The following is an 18,814-nucleotide window of genomic DNA, read 5'->3' on the forward strand; positions in this document are numbered from 1 at the left end:
CTAGAGCCTATGTGGCTTACTACTAGCCAGTAACTTTCAGACAGTAGTAAATCCCTGCATTATCCACACTTTCAGTAGAAAAGTGACAGCGTTACACTAACCATGCAGCCTCCAGCAGCTTCTCAGAACCCTTGGCTGGGCCAGCAGAGGCAGACAGATACTGCAGAGGAAATGCAAAGGATGAAAGCACAGGCTGAAGTGAAATGCTGAGACAGAGTGGAGAAATACTACGTGAGCAGCTAGCAGGAATAGAACTCTATCAGCATCAGATCAGCAGATCTGTGTTCCTGTGGGTTTGAGACTAGCTGGTGTTTCCAAGTAAGAAAATGAACTAGTAACCTAATGCACAATCTTTCCATAATTGGTTCTGACAGCAAAGATCACTTGCAACAGTAGCTATGGTGGGCTTACTGTTCTGCCCTTTCAAATGTACTGTATTCCTGTGTTTCAGAGCTCAAGAGGTAAAATCTCGGTAGAAAATAGCAATAGAGCACTGGGAAGGCTGTCCTGCCTGAGCGGTTTCAGCTTTTTTTCGCTACAGCACTTCCTGAATACATGGTACACACAGCTTCTTCTACTGTTTAGTTGTTGTTCTAATTCCAAGATGAGAAGAACTTCATTACTTTATTGAGCAAATTTTCTTCAGAGACCCACAAATCAACTTGGCCATTCAGGGTTTTTGGTGAATTTGTATTTTTCCAAGACCATCTGTATCAGTTAGCTTATATCTAACCAAGGGAGAAAAGCAATAGAGAAAGAAGGAAAAGAGCAGTTCAAGCAACTCTCAGGGTCTTAGAAAGCTTTAAGAACTCAAGTTGCCAACCACAGTGAGCCAGAACAGATTAATTCTCAACCACTTGGTTGGAAAGCGTGCTTCACAATGTTACAACCTCAGCAACACGCATATCTATAAGCCTATATGATGCATTTCCATTTCCTGTAGTGTCCTATAAACAAGTTTCCAGCATGTTTTCAGGGTTGTGAGTAAGAATCTGGGAGTGAGAGACACAATCATCTGCTCCACCTGGTTTGAGCAAAAACATTTACACTTCTTGCAGGAGATGAAAATCTACAGCTGCTTGAGTGCCAGCTGCAGGCAGATACAAGGCTCAGGCTGTTTTCCACTGGAATGTGTGCTACTTACTTTAAAGACATTAAGAGGGAAAAAAAAAAAAGAAACACCTGTGACTTGTTCTTCCTCTGTGCTTCAGACATCCCTTCCAGTTTTAATGATTAAAGTGAAATGTGTTATGCCTTGCTGTACGATCACTTTCAAAGCAGCATCATTAAATATCTGACAAACTACAGTGAGCCCATATTCAACAAAAAACAACCTTTGGGTGTGACCATGCATACGCCTCATCTCCAACCATAGGTGTTTCTGAAATGCACTGAGTCTGTATAAACTGTTCCCAGGCAAACCTCGACCTGCCTTTAGGAATCAGATAGAGGGAAGGAGTTGCGTTTGAAGTATTCCTAAAGTCCATATTTGATGAGGAGAAAAAAAGGAAAGTGAAATATTTTTATTCACCCAGAAAGAAGTCACAGCCAAGACAAAATGCACAAACAGCAGCACTTCTATTGTTCATATAAGAATCACTGCTGCTATCCAGGAGGGGTGGCGATGACGTTTCTAAGTCACAAGAGGCAGATACCCATAATTCGACTTCAACTGCAGACTTGAGGGAGATGGGCAGTCAAGTCTTCATGCTGTCACCTTCCACACCATCTAAGCCACCTAGTTTCTCTGCCAGGTTCTAAGAGATTCATGCCAGTACACGTATACATAAGCACTGCTTTTCAGACACAGGAAGAAACCCTACTTCCCATTTACTTTACAAGGACTTCATAACCTAAAACTTCTGAAGATTGCATTAGCCACCTACCTGTATCTGGGAATGCAAATAATTTAAAACTCCATCTAACTTTAAAGTAGAGATTTTTAAGCTCCCGCCTTTAGGCGAACCGCAAAGTATTCAGTTACCAGGCAAATGAACTCTACATATTCTTTTAAAAGCTGTATCAACTGAAATTCAAATACACATTAATGAAAACCAAGTCAAACTTTGCTGCAAGAGCTGTATTAGCAACTTCAGAATTGTAACACTGATACCCACAAACTTGGAATTGTTTGACTGTCTCCCCATTGGCTTATGGCTTGCTCTTCAAATCTTAAGGGTGAAGAACAGCATAAGTAGAACAAAAAATCATTTCTTCAGAAGCAACTTCATCTACTGCCACAATCACACCTTTCTAATACAATCCTAAAGAGGAAGAGGTGTGTACACAGCATTTCTTATCACTTGAGGGGTAGGTATCTCTGATCTTAGTGCACAACGGGACTGTATTCACCATCAAAAACAAACTGCAGTCTGAGAAACAGCTCAGGGACATATGCATACCTGAAAGGCCTGCTTTCCCACACATTCTATGCTACTGAAAGTGTTCCTTTGAGTATACACAGCACTGAACAGGAAATTAGGTTTTATTCCTGGTTGTGCTGCTAATGTGAGGATAGCTGCCCTTCCCAGCAGCTCTGCTGCTGCTTCCTTCCAGCCACACCTCTCTGTCTTCCCCAGTGAGGAGCTACATCTCATCTGCTGCACTGTGGACCTGGTTATTACAGATGCATTCATGTAACGCCTTGAGATAGCTCACAGATTAACGGTAAATGACCTCAGATACTTTCATTTCTCCACATAATCCTTTTTTTCCACTTAAAATATAAATGCATTGAGATTCTTGCTTGAATGCAGCCCAGCCCAATTTCTTCATTTTTATTCTGGTGGTAATGGAACGGAGCATGTTTACAGCTCCCTTCACTGTGCCTGCCTGCGTTTCTGCTTTTGACATACTTTTACCCTAGCAGCCTATTATCTGCAAAGCTCCGTATCCTAAGAAGCTAATGTCAGCATTATTTCAGTGCTGTGGAGAAGGAGCAAAACAACTACAACCAAAAAAGGATCATGACTGCCAGAAACATATGAATTGTCCTTATAAGCAACTAAAAGACTTCATAATAAACTGCATCTTCATCATATGCTGGGGATAAGACACAAGATACCCAAAGTCAGGAATGGAGCAACAGCAGAACAAGTTAATCTTTTCAGAAAAGAGAGCAGACAGAACACACAGCAGATGCAAAATTCAGTAGGCAGTATTTGGAAGCCGAGTCTATTCTGAGCTAATTTTCTTTGCATTGTTAAAATTTGTAATTCATTCCATCACACCTATGACCTCAATTCCTGAACAGTTTTCATGATGTGTTGAAAAAATGCACAGTGAGGTGGTCTCAATTATAAATTAATAATGGGAGACAACACGTTTACACATATGAAAGTAGCTGTGTTGCACTCAGCTCAATTTTTTCAAGCAAACTGAAAAAGGGAAACGCACTGCTTTGTAAAAGCACCAAGAAGGCAAAGCATTCATGTTTTGTTAAACTTTCCAGACACTTGAGGCTGTTTAAAATTACGATGCATGTTAAATATGAGCAGTCTTTCATTCACATGTTCTGAATGTAATGAACGTTTCGCAGTCCTGCACTTTCTACTGAAACACAAAACCTGCCCAAACAGTAAACGCATGTATACCTTGCATAGGTCTACCAAAAAAGCCCTTAGCCATTTAAATATTCTGAAGTAACAAGTAACACCTAATGTTAAATATATAGCTTTTTTTTGTTGATGATTTTATAACTTCAATTGCCCATAACAGTGGTTAGAGTAACACAGGGAGGAGTCTGAGAGTCAGAGGAACTTTGGGGACACTGCACTGGAAATTCTTGAATAAAAAGTTTCATCCCTGCTGAAAAAAATATAGGAAATTTTAGCAAAGATAACATCTACAACTACTTGTAACAGAGGGAGGGACTTTGAGCAAGAAGTCTCAGCACATTCTGCTGTCACAGAAATAGAAATGTATACTGCAGCAGATCCTATGGGGACAAGGCTGCAAGTTCTAGAGAGAGAGTATGAATGAACAGCCAAAATAAGATATCCAAATCCTACCTGAAAACGTAGGGCTTGTTTCTTTACTTCCATGCATTACTTCTGCAATATTGCAAATTACCCTGAATAATGGCACACAATTAAAGAGGTCACTGAAGGGAAATAACAAATCCTGGGTACTCCACCTTAAATGCTCTTTTTTGCCATCAGCTCAACTCTTACTGCTCCTATTTTTAAACAGGTTTCAAACTGGAGACCTGTGAGAGGAGTGGGGAACAGACCCTTCTGCAGAAATGCCATCAAGAAGGGGCCAATAACCTAAGCTCTAGATTTTTTTTCCTTTTATTTTTTTTTCCCTACAGCTTGTTTACTGGATTGTTAAACATTCTGGCAGCAAATGGAAGGGGGTGGGGAGGAAGACGAGCTGCCACATTTCTAAAATTAGCATCTACTGCCTCTGAGAAGCCTGTGGAGATTTAAAAAATTAGGTTTCTCTGCAAGATGCAGACGGACGTGGAGTTTAAGCTGAGTTACACAGTTAATATCTTATGCTCTGTTTTACAGCAGAAAACTATTTCACTGTTCTTTCCCTTGTGCTCTTAGCTGTCGTTCAGACTATTACCACAAAACATAAAGTACATTTACACAAAGTAATTGTGTTCATTTGTCCCATCATCCTGAAGCAGCTCCAAAACATCTTCCACTGGAGCTTGCCTGCAAAGTCGCACATCGTTCTGTAGGACAGGTCACCCCCACTGCGCCGCCACAAAGGAGCTGTGAGGCTCCCAGCACACAGCGTGTTGCCCTGCATGGTGGCCGGTCCTCAGGTGCCCACTGTGCCCTGCTCAGAGACAGCACTGTATCCTCTGCTGCTTTCTAACAGGTAAATATTCCTACCAGGAGCTGCTGCAGTTAATAACTGCTGTAATACGCACACACAGATACAGCTGTCACAGTACTAATTCTAATTCTGAAGAATTACATAAAGCAATGCTGATTTTAAATAAACATATTGTCATTAGAGCAGAATTTAAAATGACATTTGGTATTTGTTATTTATTAATAAAACCCAATCCTCTGTTAATACACAAAAAATATTACTTTCTTATCTCCAGAAGCAGAAATAATATCTTTATAAAACCAAGCTATACGAAGATTGCTCTTTGCAGGAACTCTTTTAAGTGGCAAGCAACATTCATATCAATTAAATGGTAAAATGCAGATCACAGCTTTCAAGCAAATTAAAACTGTATTAGCAGTAAATCACTTTTCAGCTCATTTCCCCAAGCAACAGTTCTGAGGGTCTGGCAGTTCTTGTCTGCATACTGTGCAGCACACGGCACGCAGCTCAGGCTTGTCTATGGTTCTTCAAGATGCTCCCTGTGGGGGTCAGCATCTGCCCGTGATGCCCATGCCCTCAAGGCTTTCTGGATAGAGAAAATGTGACAGCAACCCAGCCATACCCAGTCCGTGGCTCCCATCTTCAGGCCACCAGCAAAGGCAGTTGCTGCTGTTACCCAATTCTCAAAGTGGTCAGAGCTGGTAAGGTCACTTCCCCACAAGAGCCAGCCACACAGCGCATTTCAGCCTTCCAAACCTTCACATTCTATTATCAGCCTCCTGAATTACTCAACCTGCTGAGAACTTAGTCACAAAACAATTCTGTCTGGGCCTTTTATCTTCATATCTGTTTGGAGGATGCATACATGTTGAAGGAAATATTTATTTCTTTGTATAGAGATATTCATTTCCTTGTATAAACTCAAGAAGATCTCAGAAGACAAAAGGAACTCTCTCTAAACTTGCTCCCAAGAGCCACTGACAGGGAAAAGTACTGAAAAATATTAATAACTTCATGCAGCAGCACAGCAAACAGACGCTGCCGTGGAGTGTGGCATTTTATCATGTTGAATGACAGAATGAGAACATATTTTTTTCTCTCCAGACTTTGTGCACAGCCAACTTGTCCTGTAGCTTTGACCATGCAGCAGCAGCAGCTTTGAAAGGAAGAAACTCAACGACCTCAATTTTGGTTTAAATGTGACTGCACTTAATGGTGCTCATCATGATGCATAACATGTTAGGCAGAGTAACAGTGACCCACTGCTGCAATGGGTTCTCAAAGGACAGTGAGCATCACTTCCAAACAGATCTCTAAAAATTCAGCAAACAGGGAGAATGCAGGATGCTGAGGCTGCTGAAGAGCACACAGAGGAAGAACATTCCAACAGTTCTTGCAGTAGCTGCAGACTTGGAAAAAACACAAAAACATGGAATCTGCTTTTGTCCTGATAACTTTGCATTAACCACACTGACCACCTCTACACTATGTATTAAAATACTGTTGTGTTGTAGATCCTTTTCAGAACAAAACAACTTTGCAGGGGTAAAATAAGTAAAAGAACAAGCACAACTAAGCCGGCTGAAGTCCCACTCCTCTCCCAGTTCTTTAGCCAAAGAGCTATTCCAATGGAAGAGTGAAGTATGAGGAGAATTAGGCTAGCTAAATAACTCAGTTTGCCATGTGTAAAACAGAAGGCAGCAATTTTATACCTCAAAGCACCATTAACATTCTGAAGCCTGTGAGATGTTCTCAACTAGTTTTATAGGCTGTATTGCAACTAACCCAAGTCAAACACATACTAGGAATAGTTTTACTCCTCATCTGCTTTACATGCAGTACTGCCACAAGCTTTCCTACAGCACCTTGTGGCAGCACAGCTTTCCCTGGCACCTCACACAAACCTACAACCACCCCACAGGCAAACATATTTTTTGTTCTATGAATGGGAATACGTAGAGTTTCCCATGGCACTTTCACAGCCTTTCAGTGAGGCTGGCCTTTTGAAGAGGATAAACCCTGTGGGTTGACTACAGCCTGCTTTGCATTCACAAACTTGACATAAAAGAATATCCTGGTAACAACATGAAGCAGCTGCTCTTGGTCTGAAACGTCCTATTAATTTGAATTCTAATTTGAAATGAAAAACAAGAAAATCTAACTTTCTATAACTTTTCATGTTTGGTGGAGCTTATAGATCCAATGTAGGTGGCTTCATTCAAGTATCCCTGGTCATCTCTAGTTTAGATTTTCACTACGAAACCCTGCTGCGTGTTGGAACCACCTTCAGATTTCACTGAAGACGTCAACAAAAAACAGTCTTTTCAAGTACATCCTCATTGGGGATAGAAACATCTGCATAATCTCAAACCAAAACCCAACATGCAAAGAAGAGCATTCAACAGGCATTACTTCATGTCTCATCACATCCTAAGCATTGTGTTGTCCTACAATTATCACAGAGATGCTGCAAGTTTTAACGCCACACAGGAAATTCAGGGCAAATAAGTCTCCAATATCCATATCTCTACATATATGACAGCTACATTGCACACAGCAGCACTGTTCTCAGCACCCAACATGCCTGCTCTGTCATGTGCACCCCAGGGCCCAGTTCTGTTCACCAGGGAGCTGAGCATCCCTAAAGGTGACCAAAATCCTTCTCTTTAAAGAGCAGCCTGTGCTCCCAACAACCCAGTAAATTTAGTCTGCCCTCACCATCCACAGACCGTGGTTTGTTCCCTCTTGGTAATAAATTATTAACATCCCCCTATACACATCTGTTACTCAAATCACCAGCTAAATAATATATGAATAAATGAAGAGATTCCTCTTAGGGGAGAGAACTGTGGGGGACTAAACTTTGAATGATGTGCTACAGCAGCATGCATCAAAGCTTTACTATCAGGTTTGACCCCAGATGGCTTTTATTTTCTAAAAAGAGCTAGAACTAAACTTTTATGAACACAAATGGCTAAACAGCAGTTTGCCCAGGAAATTCATGGGGGAAATACAGAGCAAGAATGAAAACTTAAATTAAGTAAACCAGGAGAAGCAAAGGCCATCAAATGATCTTTTTTCTTTTCTTTTTTTTCCTTTTCTTTTTTTAATCATTCTTAGCTGTGGCTGAAGTCCACAAATGAATTGTTAATGCATTTCTGGTGAAAACTGACAATTCCCATTAACAAATCTGATGTTCTGGTTAAAATAACTGACGCAATTTGAAAAATACAAAGCCTGAAAATCAAACAAAAGTTGAAAAATGTTGTTGTTCAAGGAAGCCTCTGATTCCACCCTACTTTTCTATAATACTAAGGTTATTCTAAAGACACTGACAGTCCTTGACAGCATTCACCTAGTCAAACCAACCACACAACCATGCCTTGTAAAAGCCTAAACTTTGTCATTCCTAGTAGTGCATTATGAGACATCATGCATTTATAAACATGTGCAAATAATTTAGTTTCTGTTATGCAGATCTCTTACTGCCACTTCAGGCAAGAAGAATCTGCATTAAAATATATCTGCAAATCTGTATTTCAAAACACTGCATCTGGAAAGTGCAGAAAGTGAACACTACACTGCATTCGTCTGCATCTTTACATAAGACAGCCCTGAGGTATATCCCTGGAACAGTCAATTAAAGCTTGTTAGACCAACATTTGAATGAATCTGAAATGAACCAAAATTTCCCTAACAGATTAAAGGATGAAGAAAGTTCTTTATGTCATAAAGGGAAGGTAAGGGAAATTACTTCCATTCTTACACACCTTATATGATTACAGTAAAACAAATACTTGTGGATAATACCAGCTACATTGATTCCTTGGGCAGTCTCTGGTGCCTCATCAGATATTTATCTGATCACTGGAAAGCACGTTGAATTCCATACCAGCATTATACAGATAAGCAATTTTTCTTTCTTCTATGTAGGTAAGTCAATCCTACAGCACTACTTTCAGTTTCACTCCACTGATGCATTAAGAGCTTCACTGCACTTACCGATCAGCAAGTCAGTCTAAGTCCACTTACTGTACTCATTATCTTCATTTTCTGTCCTTTTCTTGAGATGCACATTGTGTAAATCTCCTGACCTACACCAAACAAGTTGAACTGTTACCTTTTAGAAGTTTGTGACAACAACCAGCACACCACAATTCCAAACTCCTCCAACTGGTGCAAACAGTCCTGTAGCAGAACACACGGAAAGGGCAGCTTTCTTCCTCTCAGAAATCTTCCTTGACAGAATTTCTACAAAGAAATCATTTCCTACTGGCAGTTACATGTATTGTACAAATTTGATAACCTCCTTTATCACACTGCATGGATGTTGCTGTAGAAATCCATTTGACTGTTCCATAAGAGTTGTTTGGGATTTTGTTTTGTTTTAACTTTATCATCCTCAGTCATTAAACGTGGCAAAACATAACAATGATGTAAGGATACTTCCACTGCAGCATTTCCCATGTACACAGTCCTTCTTCTGTCCATTTCCAGCACTCCCATGCCATCATACAATTCACTCAAACCTCTGACTTACAACTGGATCAGAATTTATTAGTTCCAATCCAAGAGGGAAATCCGCATAGTTTGGATGTTACGTGAAATCAGTTAACAAGTTTCACTGAGAACTGCACACCAAACTGCACACAGCACAATTAGACAAGTTACCTGGACTCACTGTAGGAAATACAATCAGGGTTTAAACCAGATAGTAAAGAACCCAGCATAGACTTTGTGGAGATATTTATCAGCAAAATCACTGACACCAAAATCCTATAATACAGGCCATCATGGCTATGGCACACAGCACAAAGAATGCAGGCTTTATCCCTATCCTACTTGTCTGCAAGCTGCCTGTGGAATCTAACATCTGGTATTTGGACTGTCAACAAAACAACTCTCACTGGAGGATTAATTTTAAGAACTGCAATAACACTGTGGCAAATGGATGCTAGAAGAGTAGGAAACATTATATAAAGCCCACAGAGAGAAGAAAACACAAGAATAGAACAGTTGCTCTGGAAAAATGTCCCTAAGGTCACTTTTTGTGGACACAGAAAGAACACAGTGCTACAACCTGCAAAGCAGTAAGTGCATGTTCAGCAGAGCTTAGAATAAACTCCGATCTCCTCATTTGATATTTGCTGAGGACTTGGCATTGTACAGCACCTGAATGCCTGCAGGTGCTTTTAATAGTTAGATGTATTCCATGTGTTAGCTGTAATTTACTTGTCAGTCATTTACTTGACTAATTAACTACTTAAAATTGCTCATCACACACAATATCTGAAACGTTATAACCATCATTAAAGATGCGATAGAATTATCCTTAAGCAGAAGATAAAGAAACATCATCCTCTATGCAAATATACTTTGGCACAAAGCATACAATTAGAATATGCACATATAGAGCCACAAAAACACAACACAGGAGAGCAAATGTATGATTTAAATGGCTGATAGTGGCATAAATGTACCATGTAAGCCAGGCAAAGATGAGTGACTACGCAATCAAAACTGATCAGCATAATCTACAAGAGCAAAACTACTGTATAATCACTGAGAGAATGCAGGTACATCAGAACTCTGTGTCAATTAGCATAAAGTTTTCTATTCCAGATAATGATTAATGACATTATGAAATGGTATGTAAAGTACCACGCACTGCACGGTGGCACAGTCCCTCTAATTTAAAAGCCAACGTTCCTTCTGTCAGCAAAGCCTGCAAGGTACCCTCCACATAGCTAATGAAAGTGCTTTGTAGGTAAGCACATTTCACACAATTATGCATTGCTGTATCTTCAACATTACTGTTTCCCTCATACAACATTACTACTTCCCTCCAGTTCATATTTCACTTCCAGTAAGTGGAATGGATTTTCATTTACTTAAGTCTTCCTATTCATCAGGATACTATGGCCATAATTAATAAAACATGCCTACTTAGAGATAAAAGAGCTTTTGAGTGACAGTGTGATGATAAGATTTTAACAAAATATTATCCTCTTAACAGTCACTGGCAGCTAAATTAATAATTCTGGACAAGTGAGAAGAAGAGGAAGAGTGATCAGATGTTATAAGAGTACAACTAAAAAATAACCATGCCCAAAGGCACAAGTATAATTTATCCTCTAGCCAAAACAATCAGAGTATACAGTAAAAAGAATAAATCCACCTACTGTGCTTCTGTGCTGTGCTTCCTAAATCCATTGTCTTCTAGAGATAATATTTCTTTTTCCCAATTGCCTCTAGTAGAATGCAAAAATACTCAGGATTTTCCCTCCGTCATGCTCCCTCTTCTGCAAGTCTCTCTGTTTGTGTGAGAAGGCAGTTTAAATTTCATCCCATTTGTTAGCTCAGCCACTGAGGAATCACTGTCACTTTTCGGATGCTACAAGCTACTTTGCTGTAGATAACACCCGAGGAAATGTGGGAGAGAGAATAAGATTTTATCTAAACTGGTTTTTTTTTGCTGGAACAATTAACTCTTCATTGGCTGATATCTCCTTCCTTCAGCTGACACAGAAGTGTCAGCTCCTCCTTGGCAACTGGAAATTCTTCATGACAGCTGGTTAATGCTCACGCTCCTTCTTTTTAAGATTTTCTCTGCTTTTCTCTTCCACTGCTTATCAAGGGACTGCAGTCAGACACCACCACAGCCATGACTGCTCACAGCCATTAGGTGTCCCTTTTCAATTAATCTGAAGTGACTAAGGATCACAAATTCCACAAACTTTCTAACTCTACTCTGATTCTTAGTCACTAAAAGCTAAAAATTCCAGAGATCTATTGGAGAGATTTATTCTCCACAGACTCATGTTTGGTTACTGTTCAAGTAAAATTTATAACGCCTCTAATCCCAACAGCAAAAATAATTCAATGAAGTTATCTGCAATAAAATCAAATTTACTGTCACCAGAAGAAAAAAAGCTGCTGCACTTGTCTACCACCTTTAACCTCACATTTTTGAACAGTGAGAACCACTTCTGTTCCTTTGCTGTGAATTTACTCATGAAAGAATGGAAGATTTTGCTCTCCATTTTTCAGTCACCCAGGAGAGCAAGAATTGCAAGAACAAAAACACAAACACATTTGTTAGCAGCACCTCTCATCATTAAAGGTAACATTCATATTCTTCAGCAACAGCAGCTGTACCAGTTCCTCACAAAGCTGCCTTTCTCAAGAAGATATCTTTTGCTATATTGGCTTGACATTCCTGAACCTTAAGCATTGAAAGAAACATGGCTCCACACTGCTACAAGACTCAGTTCACTAGCAACGCAGTTAAAGAACCCTGACAGCAACCAAACAAAGCAGTTCCTCACAGTTACCTACAGAAAACGACTATGAGCTGCTTCAGAAGAAAATCAGCCAGAAAGTTTTCTTTCTCTCAAGAATCAAAGTATTCAACTCCAGATAAGATTCTGATATGAACGAAGATAAAAGAAAAATCCCTGGTTTTAGATGTAGGACATTTAAATATTTGAAGATGTAAGCAATATCTAAGGCCAGACAGGTTTCACATTATCACAAAGATAAGCATGGCTTGGATTTTAAAAAGCCAATTACCCAACTCTAAATGCAAATCAAAGGCAGGCAACATACCGTGTTTTTAGACACAGTGTCTAATACCAGTTCGGGTATATCTGCATTCAGTGACTTTTAGAGGGATTAAATTTACCTCAGCTACCAGCAGATACAAATTATTCACTTGCAAGAAAATGTAGGAGGGAGAGATTTCATTTTCAGTGTTTACAAGAACAGCATCCTTTTGTGAGCTGCCTTGTTTGACAGATTTAATGGTCATATCTTGAGAACTTCCCACAGATAATACCAGTGTAAAGGAACACTGCATTTTTCCCCAACCTTCAACAAAAACACAAGCTAAGATTTCATCCAAATGAATGAAAGAATACATTTTTCCCTCATAGCATTCATTATAAAGATTTGGGTTTTGATCGTTCCAGCTTTGCTCAATCCAGAACTCAGTTTACTCCCTCTAAACATACTGCACATATTCTAACCATCTGACTATTATTTTTATATTTCATGAGTTTCTAAGAATCCAACTATAAAGAAGTATAGCGGCCCTGCTGCCATATCACATCCACTAAAAACCTTTATTCTGCTCACAAGCTGTTCCCTAGGCCATAACCAGGGGGATGCTGAGTTAGCCTTTACAGCTTGCAAGTCTTTTGCAGTATCCTAAGCAGATAAATGTAAATCTTGGAATAAAACCATACGTATGTAAGCATAAGCAACTTTCTAGTCAGGTAAACCATGCAACTCTTCCTTTACCTGCTAGTAGATAAGAAATTCTTGGAATCTGAAGTGCCTCAAAGCAAGGTAGGATTGGTTTCTTGTTTGGACAGCCATTTTTGCATTCTTCCTACTCACCAGGCACTAGTTTCACCATTGGAAACCTCATCTTACTAACCACAAAGAATTCACAACTATTACTTCCCATTTTACAACTTAAATATAAAAACTGAATCAACTTCTTCAGAAATAGAAAACACGGATAGTTTACACCAGACCTGCAAGTTCCCAATCTTTGCTACTGTTGTTACTGAAGTATCAAGATCCTTGTACGCAAAAGAAAAATGGGTTTCTTTTTCTTCCTTCTGTGATCATTTCAGGAATCAAAGAGATGTAAATATACTCATTAAAACTCCTGCTAAGGTGGCATACAATAACCACTATGTAATCAGAATGAAAGTTCTAAACGACAGCAGGCAAATAGTCTTACACAACTGCTCCTCAGAAGCTGTGTACATACAGGCACACACACACAGCATTCTTCTCTGCTTTCTTTTTCACAGCAGTGCTGCTCATGTACAGTAGAAGAACCACATTTATGCATTTCCTGCCATTGTACTGTTAGTTAATAACTGAGTAGCAACCATGGAAATGGCATATATATCCTCTCATTCCAAAGCCTCTCTTTTTCCCTCTTTTGGACAGGTTTAGTGCTCAAGACGCCAGCTTAGCAGGTGTATTTCCATCCAGGAGATGGCAATGATGATACACAGACAGCCCTATCAGCAGCACTTTCCCTGCAGGTTCTGATGTGTGTATTGAAACAGTCCTATTTACACTCTTGAACTGTCCCATTTTCTCTACAGGCTTACAAAATGTTTACGTGCAACAAGAGATAGTTAAGAGGGAGCGAGGATGTGATAAAATCATTGAGGATGGAGATTTTGGACAGATAACTCGGTAACATTCAGGTGATCTACTTTTATGATCCACGTTCAACCATGAAGCCCTTTCTGAGCGCTAACATTTACATAAACATTTAACATGCTCATGGCTTTGCCTCAACAAACAATTCCACTTCTTCAGCAAGTGACATATAAATAAATCTATTAACATTTCAGTACTAGCTTGGATTAGACAACATTGTACTCTGCTAGCAAATTGTTCAGGTTCACATTCTAAGCCTAGGGTAAAGAGGTATTTAGTTGCTCTCCTAGTGCAAAAGTAGCTCTCCCCCTTCTACTACAGCTGAATGATTTCAGCAATGCCCAGCACAGGAAGGCAAGGCCAAGCCGCAATATTCCTACTGACAACAGAGAGCAAGCAAGAAACCAGACCTCTGCGTTATGTACCTTTATGGCTCCTGTTGCTATTTCTTCTGGTTTCACTTACCTGCACAAAGCTCACAAAGTAAGGCTGTTACCAGGTCAAAGGATGTCTGAATTGGAGACAGCAAACTGAAGCAAGCTCTGTTGCAGGTGTCAAATTCAACAGTATTTAGACTCCTGCTGCCAACAAATTTCAGTGGGAATGTCTGTGCCTAAACAGAAGATAGGAGACAAACCACCTTTCTCCATCTTGGCACAGATTCTGAGAACTACACTGCAATACTCTAGTAAAGCAGGCAAGCAAAAACTCCAGTCAAAGAAGAACAGGAAAGAAATTCATCGAGAAAGCTTGATAGATTCACCAATGATTCAATCAATAACTGTTTAGGATTCCAAGGCTTAAAAAGCTCATTTGATCGAAGCTAATATTCTCATGGAAATAAATATTGATTTCTCAAAGATAACAGAAAGGAGTATATGAAATGCACCTGCTGAAAGATGAAGCAACAATATTTAGTAATCGAAATGAAATGCAAAGACTTCATGCTGAGCCAAAAGTCTTCCTGGTACCTTCTGTCATGCATGATTAGCGAAACTGTCCTGCACCAGCTGCAGTAGTGGATGGATGGATAAAAGGAAGACCACCGCTGCCCTCTAGCGTTCAAGGACAGTCAAATATGACCTTCTGAAATGCCAAATGCCTGAGGAACAGAAATTACTGCCATCAGTACGAGACCTCAGAGCACTTCCAGGATGATGAGCAAGGATTCAGCTCGCACAGGATAACTGCAGAAAGCAACCCGCCTGTTTTGTTGTGCAGGAGTAGCAGATCCCATTTACAATCAAAATAAGTTGCATGACAGAGGAGGAAGTGAAGTTGCCAAAAACAGTCAAACAATAAGTTAGTGACAGAATCAGAACTACCCTTAGATATCCTCACTCATGTCTTTGTTCCAACTGTCAATAGCCTCACGATCACTTCAAATCAGTCAGCTGACACTGCACCAAAGGAGACAATAGTGAATTCTGCAAGCCTCACTTGTTCATTTATGCCTCTGCAGCACAAAGCAGAGTAAATGGCAGCTTGCAGTAAGCATTACACTACCTTCTCCATTCAAGAAGGAAAAAAAGTATTGAAAATCATTATTTGAGAAAACACTAATTCTTGGTGTTAGAATTTTCTAGTATCCACAGTTGTACCAAATCAAGGAGGAGACTGCCACATCTAAATTGGATCACTGGAAATTAACAGCATGTCTTTCCAGATGTTATATTCAAACTGCATCAACAGAAAAGGAAAAATTTCTGTGGTCACTAACACAAGCAAAACTAGTTGAACAAAAGCATCAGTTCCTATTTCATTTTCAACTGATGGGCAATATCACAGCAATATATCTTTAATCAGAGCTACTCTCAAGCAGCTGACGCCAATTAATATAATCTCACTTTTGTCTGCTCAACTAAATTGATATGCTAGAGGTTTCTGGGGCAGAAGCACGTTAGAGCTGCATGTTAGAGCCACACGTTGAAGGCCATCTTAAGTACATCTCCAGGCTAATCTGATGTACTGTATACTGAGCAAACAGGATTTTGCATGTCTGTGCACAGCACTCTTTCATCAGTTTAGAAGGAAAAATTGAGTCTAGACATGCAAGAACATATTTTAAAAATAGGGGATTACTGAATTTTCCATGTATCTCCTTGATTTTGGAATTTCCCAATGCCGCTACAATCTTGAATCGCTATTATAAAGCAAAATTACATGCAAGTTAAATGCATTCCACTCAGATTTACTTTTTACACAGCAATCTTATTCCTCATCCATACACACCTACACACGGAAGGAGAATTCTGATTCTAAAAGAAATAACAAGTTTTGAAAACTTCTTGTATCAACTGATAAGAAAAGTCAGAAAACCACAGATGAATGTCAAAGTTTCAGGCCACCTGAGATAAGTATTGTTCAGAAGTAGACCGTAGGTAGCTGTGATGCTATGGGATCAAGTTGTCAAATGAGGAGCCTTTACTTAACTGCATAGATTCATACCAAGTAGGGATGTAACTCTCCAGCCCTGAGCTTCCCAAATTTTCTTGGGGATACTCTCACTCAAATTAGAAAGCTGAAGGTGCCAACATTTGAAAGCATAAGCTTGATAAAGCTGAAATGTCATTTTTGAAAGCACAGGCTACTCAATCAAGACAACTAACAGCTGAAAAGTAGTAATATCACTTCTGCACTGTTTCTTTAGAATTTATCGTTACACTAAGGTGAAATAAAAGTTGTCACTGCAATATATGGCATTTAAACTGAGTCATACAAAGGGTTAATTGGAGAGATAAGAACAAACTCAAGTGGGTGTTCTGAACAAGTCTGCTATGGGATTCCTGAGCAGGAGCCCAGCTTTTGTTTGGGTTCAGACCCACTTGCACAGGAATGCTGGAAGGGCTGCACAGGCACAATAAAGACTTTCTCTCCCTCCAGCTATTTCTGCCATCTCTGTGCACTTTGTCCTACATACACACTCTGACAGAGCTTTACGTACAGAATTATATAAAGGACAGCTCTTGTTCAAGAGGCACTAAATTTCTTTTTAATACAGCAGCAATACAAATATATTCAACTGCATTAATGCTAGCAAAAGCTATAGATACCACTTTGAACAGCAAGCCAGCAGAAATCAATCTTGCAATTGCTAGAAATTTGGCCAGAATTATGAAAATAGTTCCTGTGAGCACCCAGCTAAAAAAAGTGTTGTCTGCTTCATGACTGTTGGCAGTAGAAGGAAATATTTCAAGAAAATAAGTCCTGTGTTGAATACATTAACTTCTAATTAGAGTCTTGGGCTAAATCAACTGTCTTGTTTTCAATGCAACCAAGCCCTCTTTCTCCTTCTTCAGATCCATCCTGTAGCACAAATTCATCTGCCACAGACATCAGTTACACAATTCCCTTCCTCCTACTCAATCTCCAATCAACACCTGATATGCAGAATCACATCTGTAATCTCCAGAGCTTCCTAAGATAAGAACTCATTTTCCTCTGAGCAAACTGTCAACACTCAAAAAAGACCAACAGCCAACAATAGTTGTTCTTTGAGCTCTGCATCTTAGATTGCTTCGGACAGATTCATGGCACAGAGCCACAACCTGAGGCAGTATAAATCCCTCCTCCCCAAATCAACTTCAAGAAGGATTTTCCAGAAGCACTTGAATCAAGGAACAAAAGCTGCAATCAATTGTGACAGTCTAGTCCTATGATGCTAATCCACTTTTTAAAAATATCTAGCCCAAAATATTTTGCTGTGAGAAAGAGCTTGGGTTCTCCTTGTTTTTCCTACAGCCTTCATAACTACATTCTACCACAATTCCTCCTTGTTTTCCCAGAATTCAGAGATCCCCTTGGAATTAATCTGTTAAAAACTAAAGAGTAAAATATTTAGGAGCACCTGGTGCTGCTGAATAAAGGAGTCCGGTTGAAAGCCAAAAAAATCGCTGATAATCAACTCTACTGGTGTCACACACAGAAAAAAATACTGATGTGCTCTAAATGCAGTTACAGTGCTGCCATCATCTTCAAGAAAAATTACTTTGATAAGAGAAATATCCCCCCCCCCCCCCCCCCCCAAGCTTCAGCATATCTTACTGCCCTTTAAAAGAAACACAGCACTCAGATACACGTATTTGCTCTAGCAAAGCTGCACAAGCTATGTTCTCAAGCTCCTGTAAGTTCCTCTCCTCTACAGTCTGTAAAGGCACCAACATCACAATACTCTGGTAAAGCCCCATCATCTGTCTTTTCAAAAGCAGATGAGCACATACATCCAAAGATGATTACTGATCTTTGAAAACATTAACCTTCATATATTCAGCAAACCAGCATTTCAAACGATCCCTACCATAAGGGATCAGCTGAAGTTCCAAAGGAATCACATGCACATTTCTATAAAATGCCCATCCCACTGAAGTCACAAGTCTGACAGTGACTCAGAGGCACTTTGTTACTGACACAAGCCCACATTCTTTGAAGATCTGGTAAATAAGAGGACAACTCTCCTTCAAATCTACCTGTGAATTTTGCCACATCCCAGCTTATTGCTACATTATTATTATTTGCAGCCACAGAAGACAATGCCTCAAGATTCTAATCAGCACAGTAGGTGGAGGCATTATTTATATTTTACGTTAACTCTGGAATGGAAGCGCTTGAATAGGTGGGAAAACTGACATCTCAAAAACACTCGGATATCTATTCAAGTACAAATGTCACCATTTACATGAAGATACAAGCCTGCTAGCATATCTTGGAGAATGCTGATAACAGTCAATCTGTTTGTTATCTTGCAGTGAAAGGTTTCATAACATAACTCACAGTGCAGCAGGTACTTCTAGCCTTGTGCACACCACCAACTCCTGGACATTACAGGAACAGGTCA

The 18,814-nt window shown here is 39.7% G+C and overlaps 1 protein-coding gene across 1 annotated transcript in view; it reads right to left on the bottom strand.

The window, feature by feature from the left end:
- Positions 1-18,814, bottom strand: part of PLCH2 (phospholipase C eta 2) — a 77,425-nt gene that overhangs the window by 46,533 nt on the left and 12,078 nt on the right. The gene's annotated exons all lie outside the window — the stretch shown is intronic.

The sequence above is a fragment of the Lagopus muta genome, chromosome 21 (genome assembly GCF_023343835.1).
Source record: "Lagopus muta isolate bLagMut1 chromosome 21, bLagMut1 primary, whole genome shotgun sequence".
In the NCBI taxonomy this organism is placed as follows: domain Eukaryota; kingdom Metazoa; phylum Chordata; class Aves; order Galliformes; family Phasianidae; genus Lagopus; species Lagopus muta.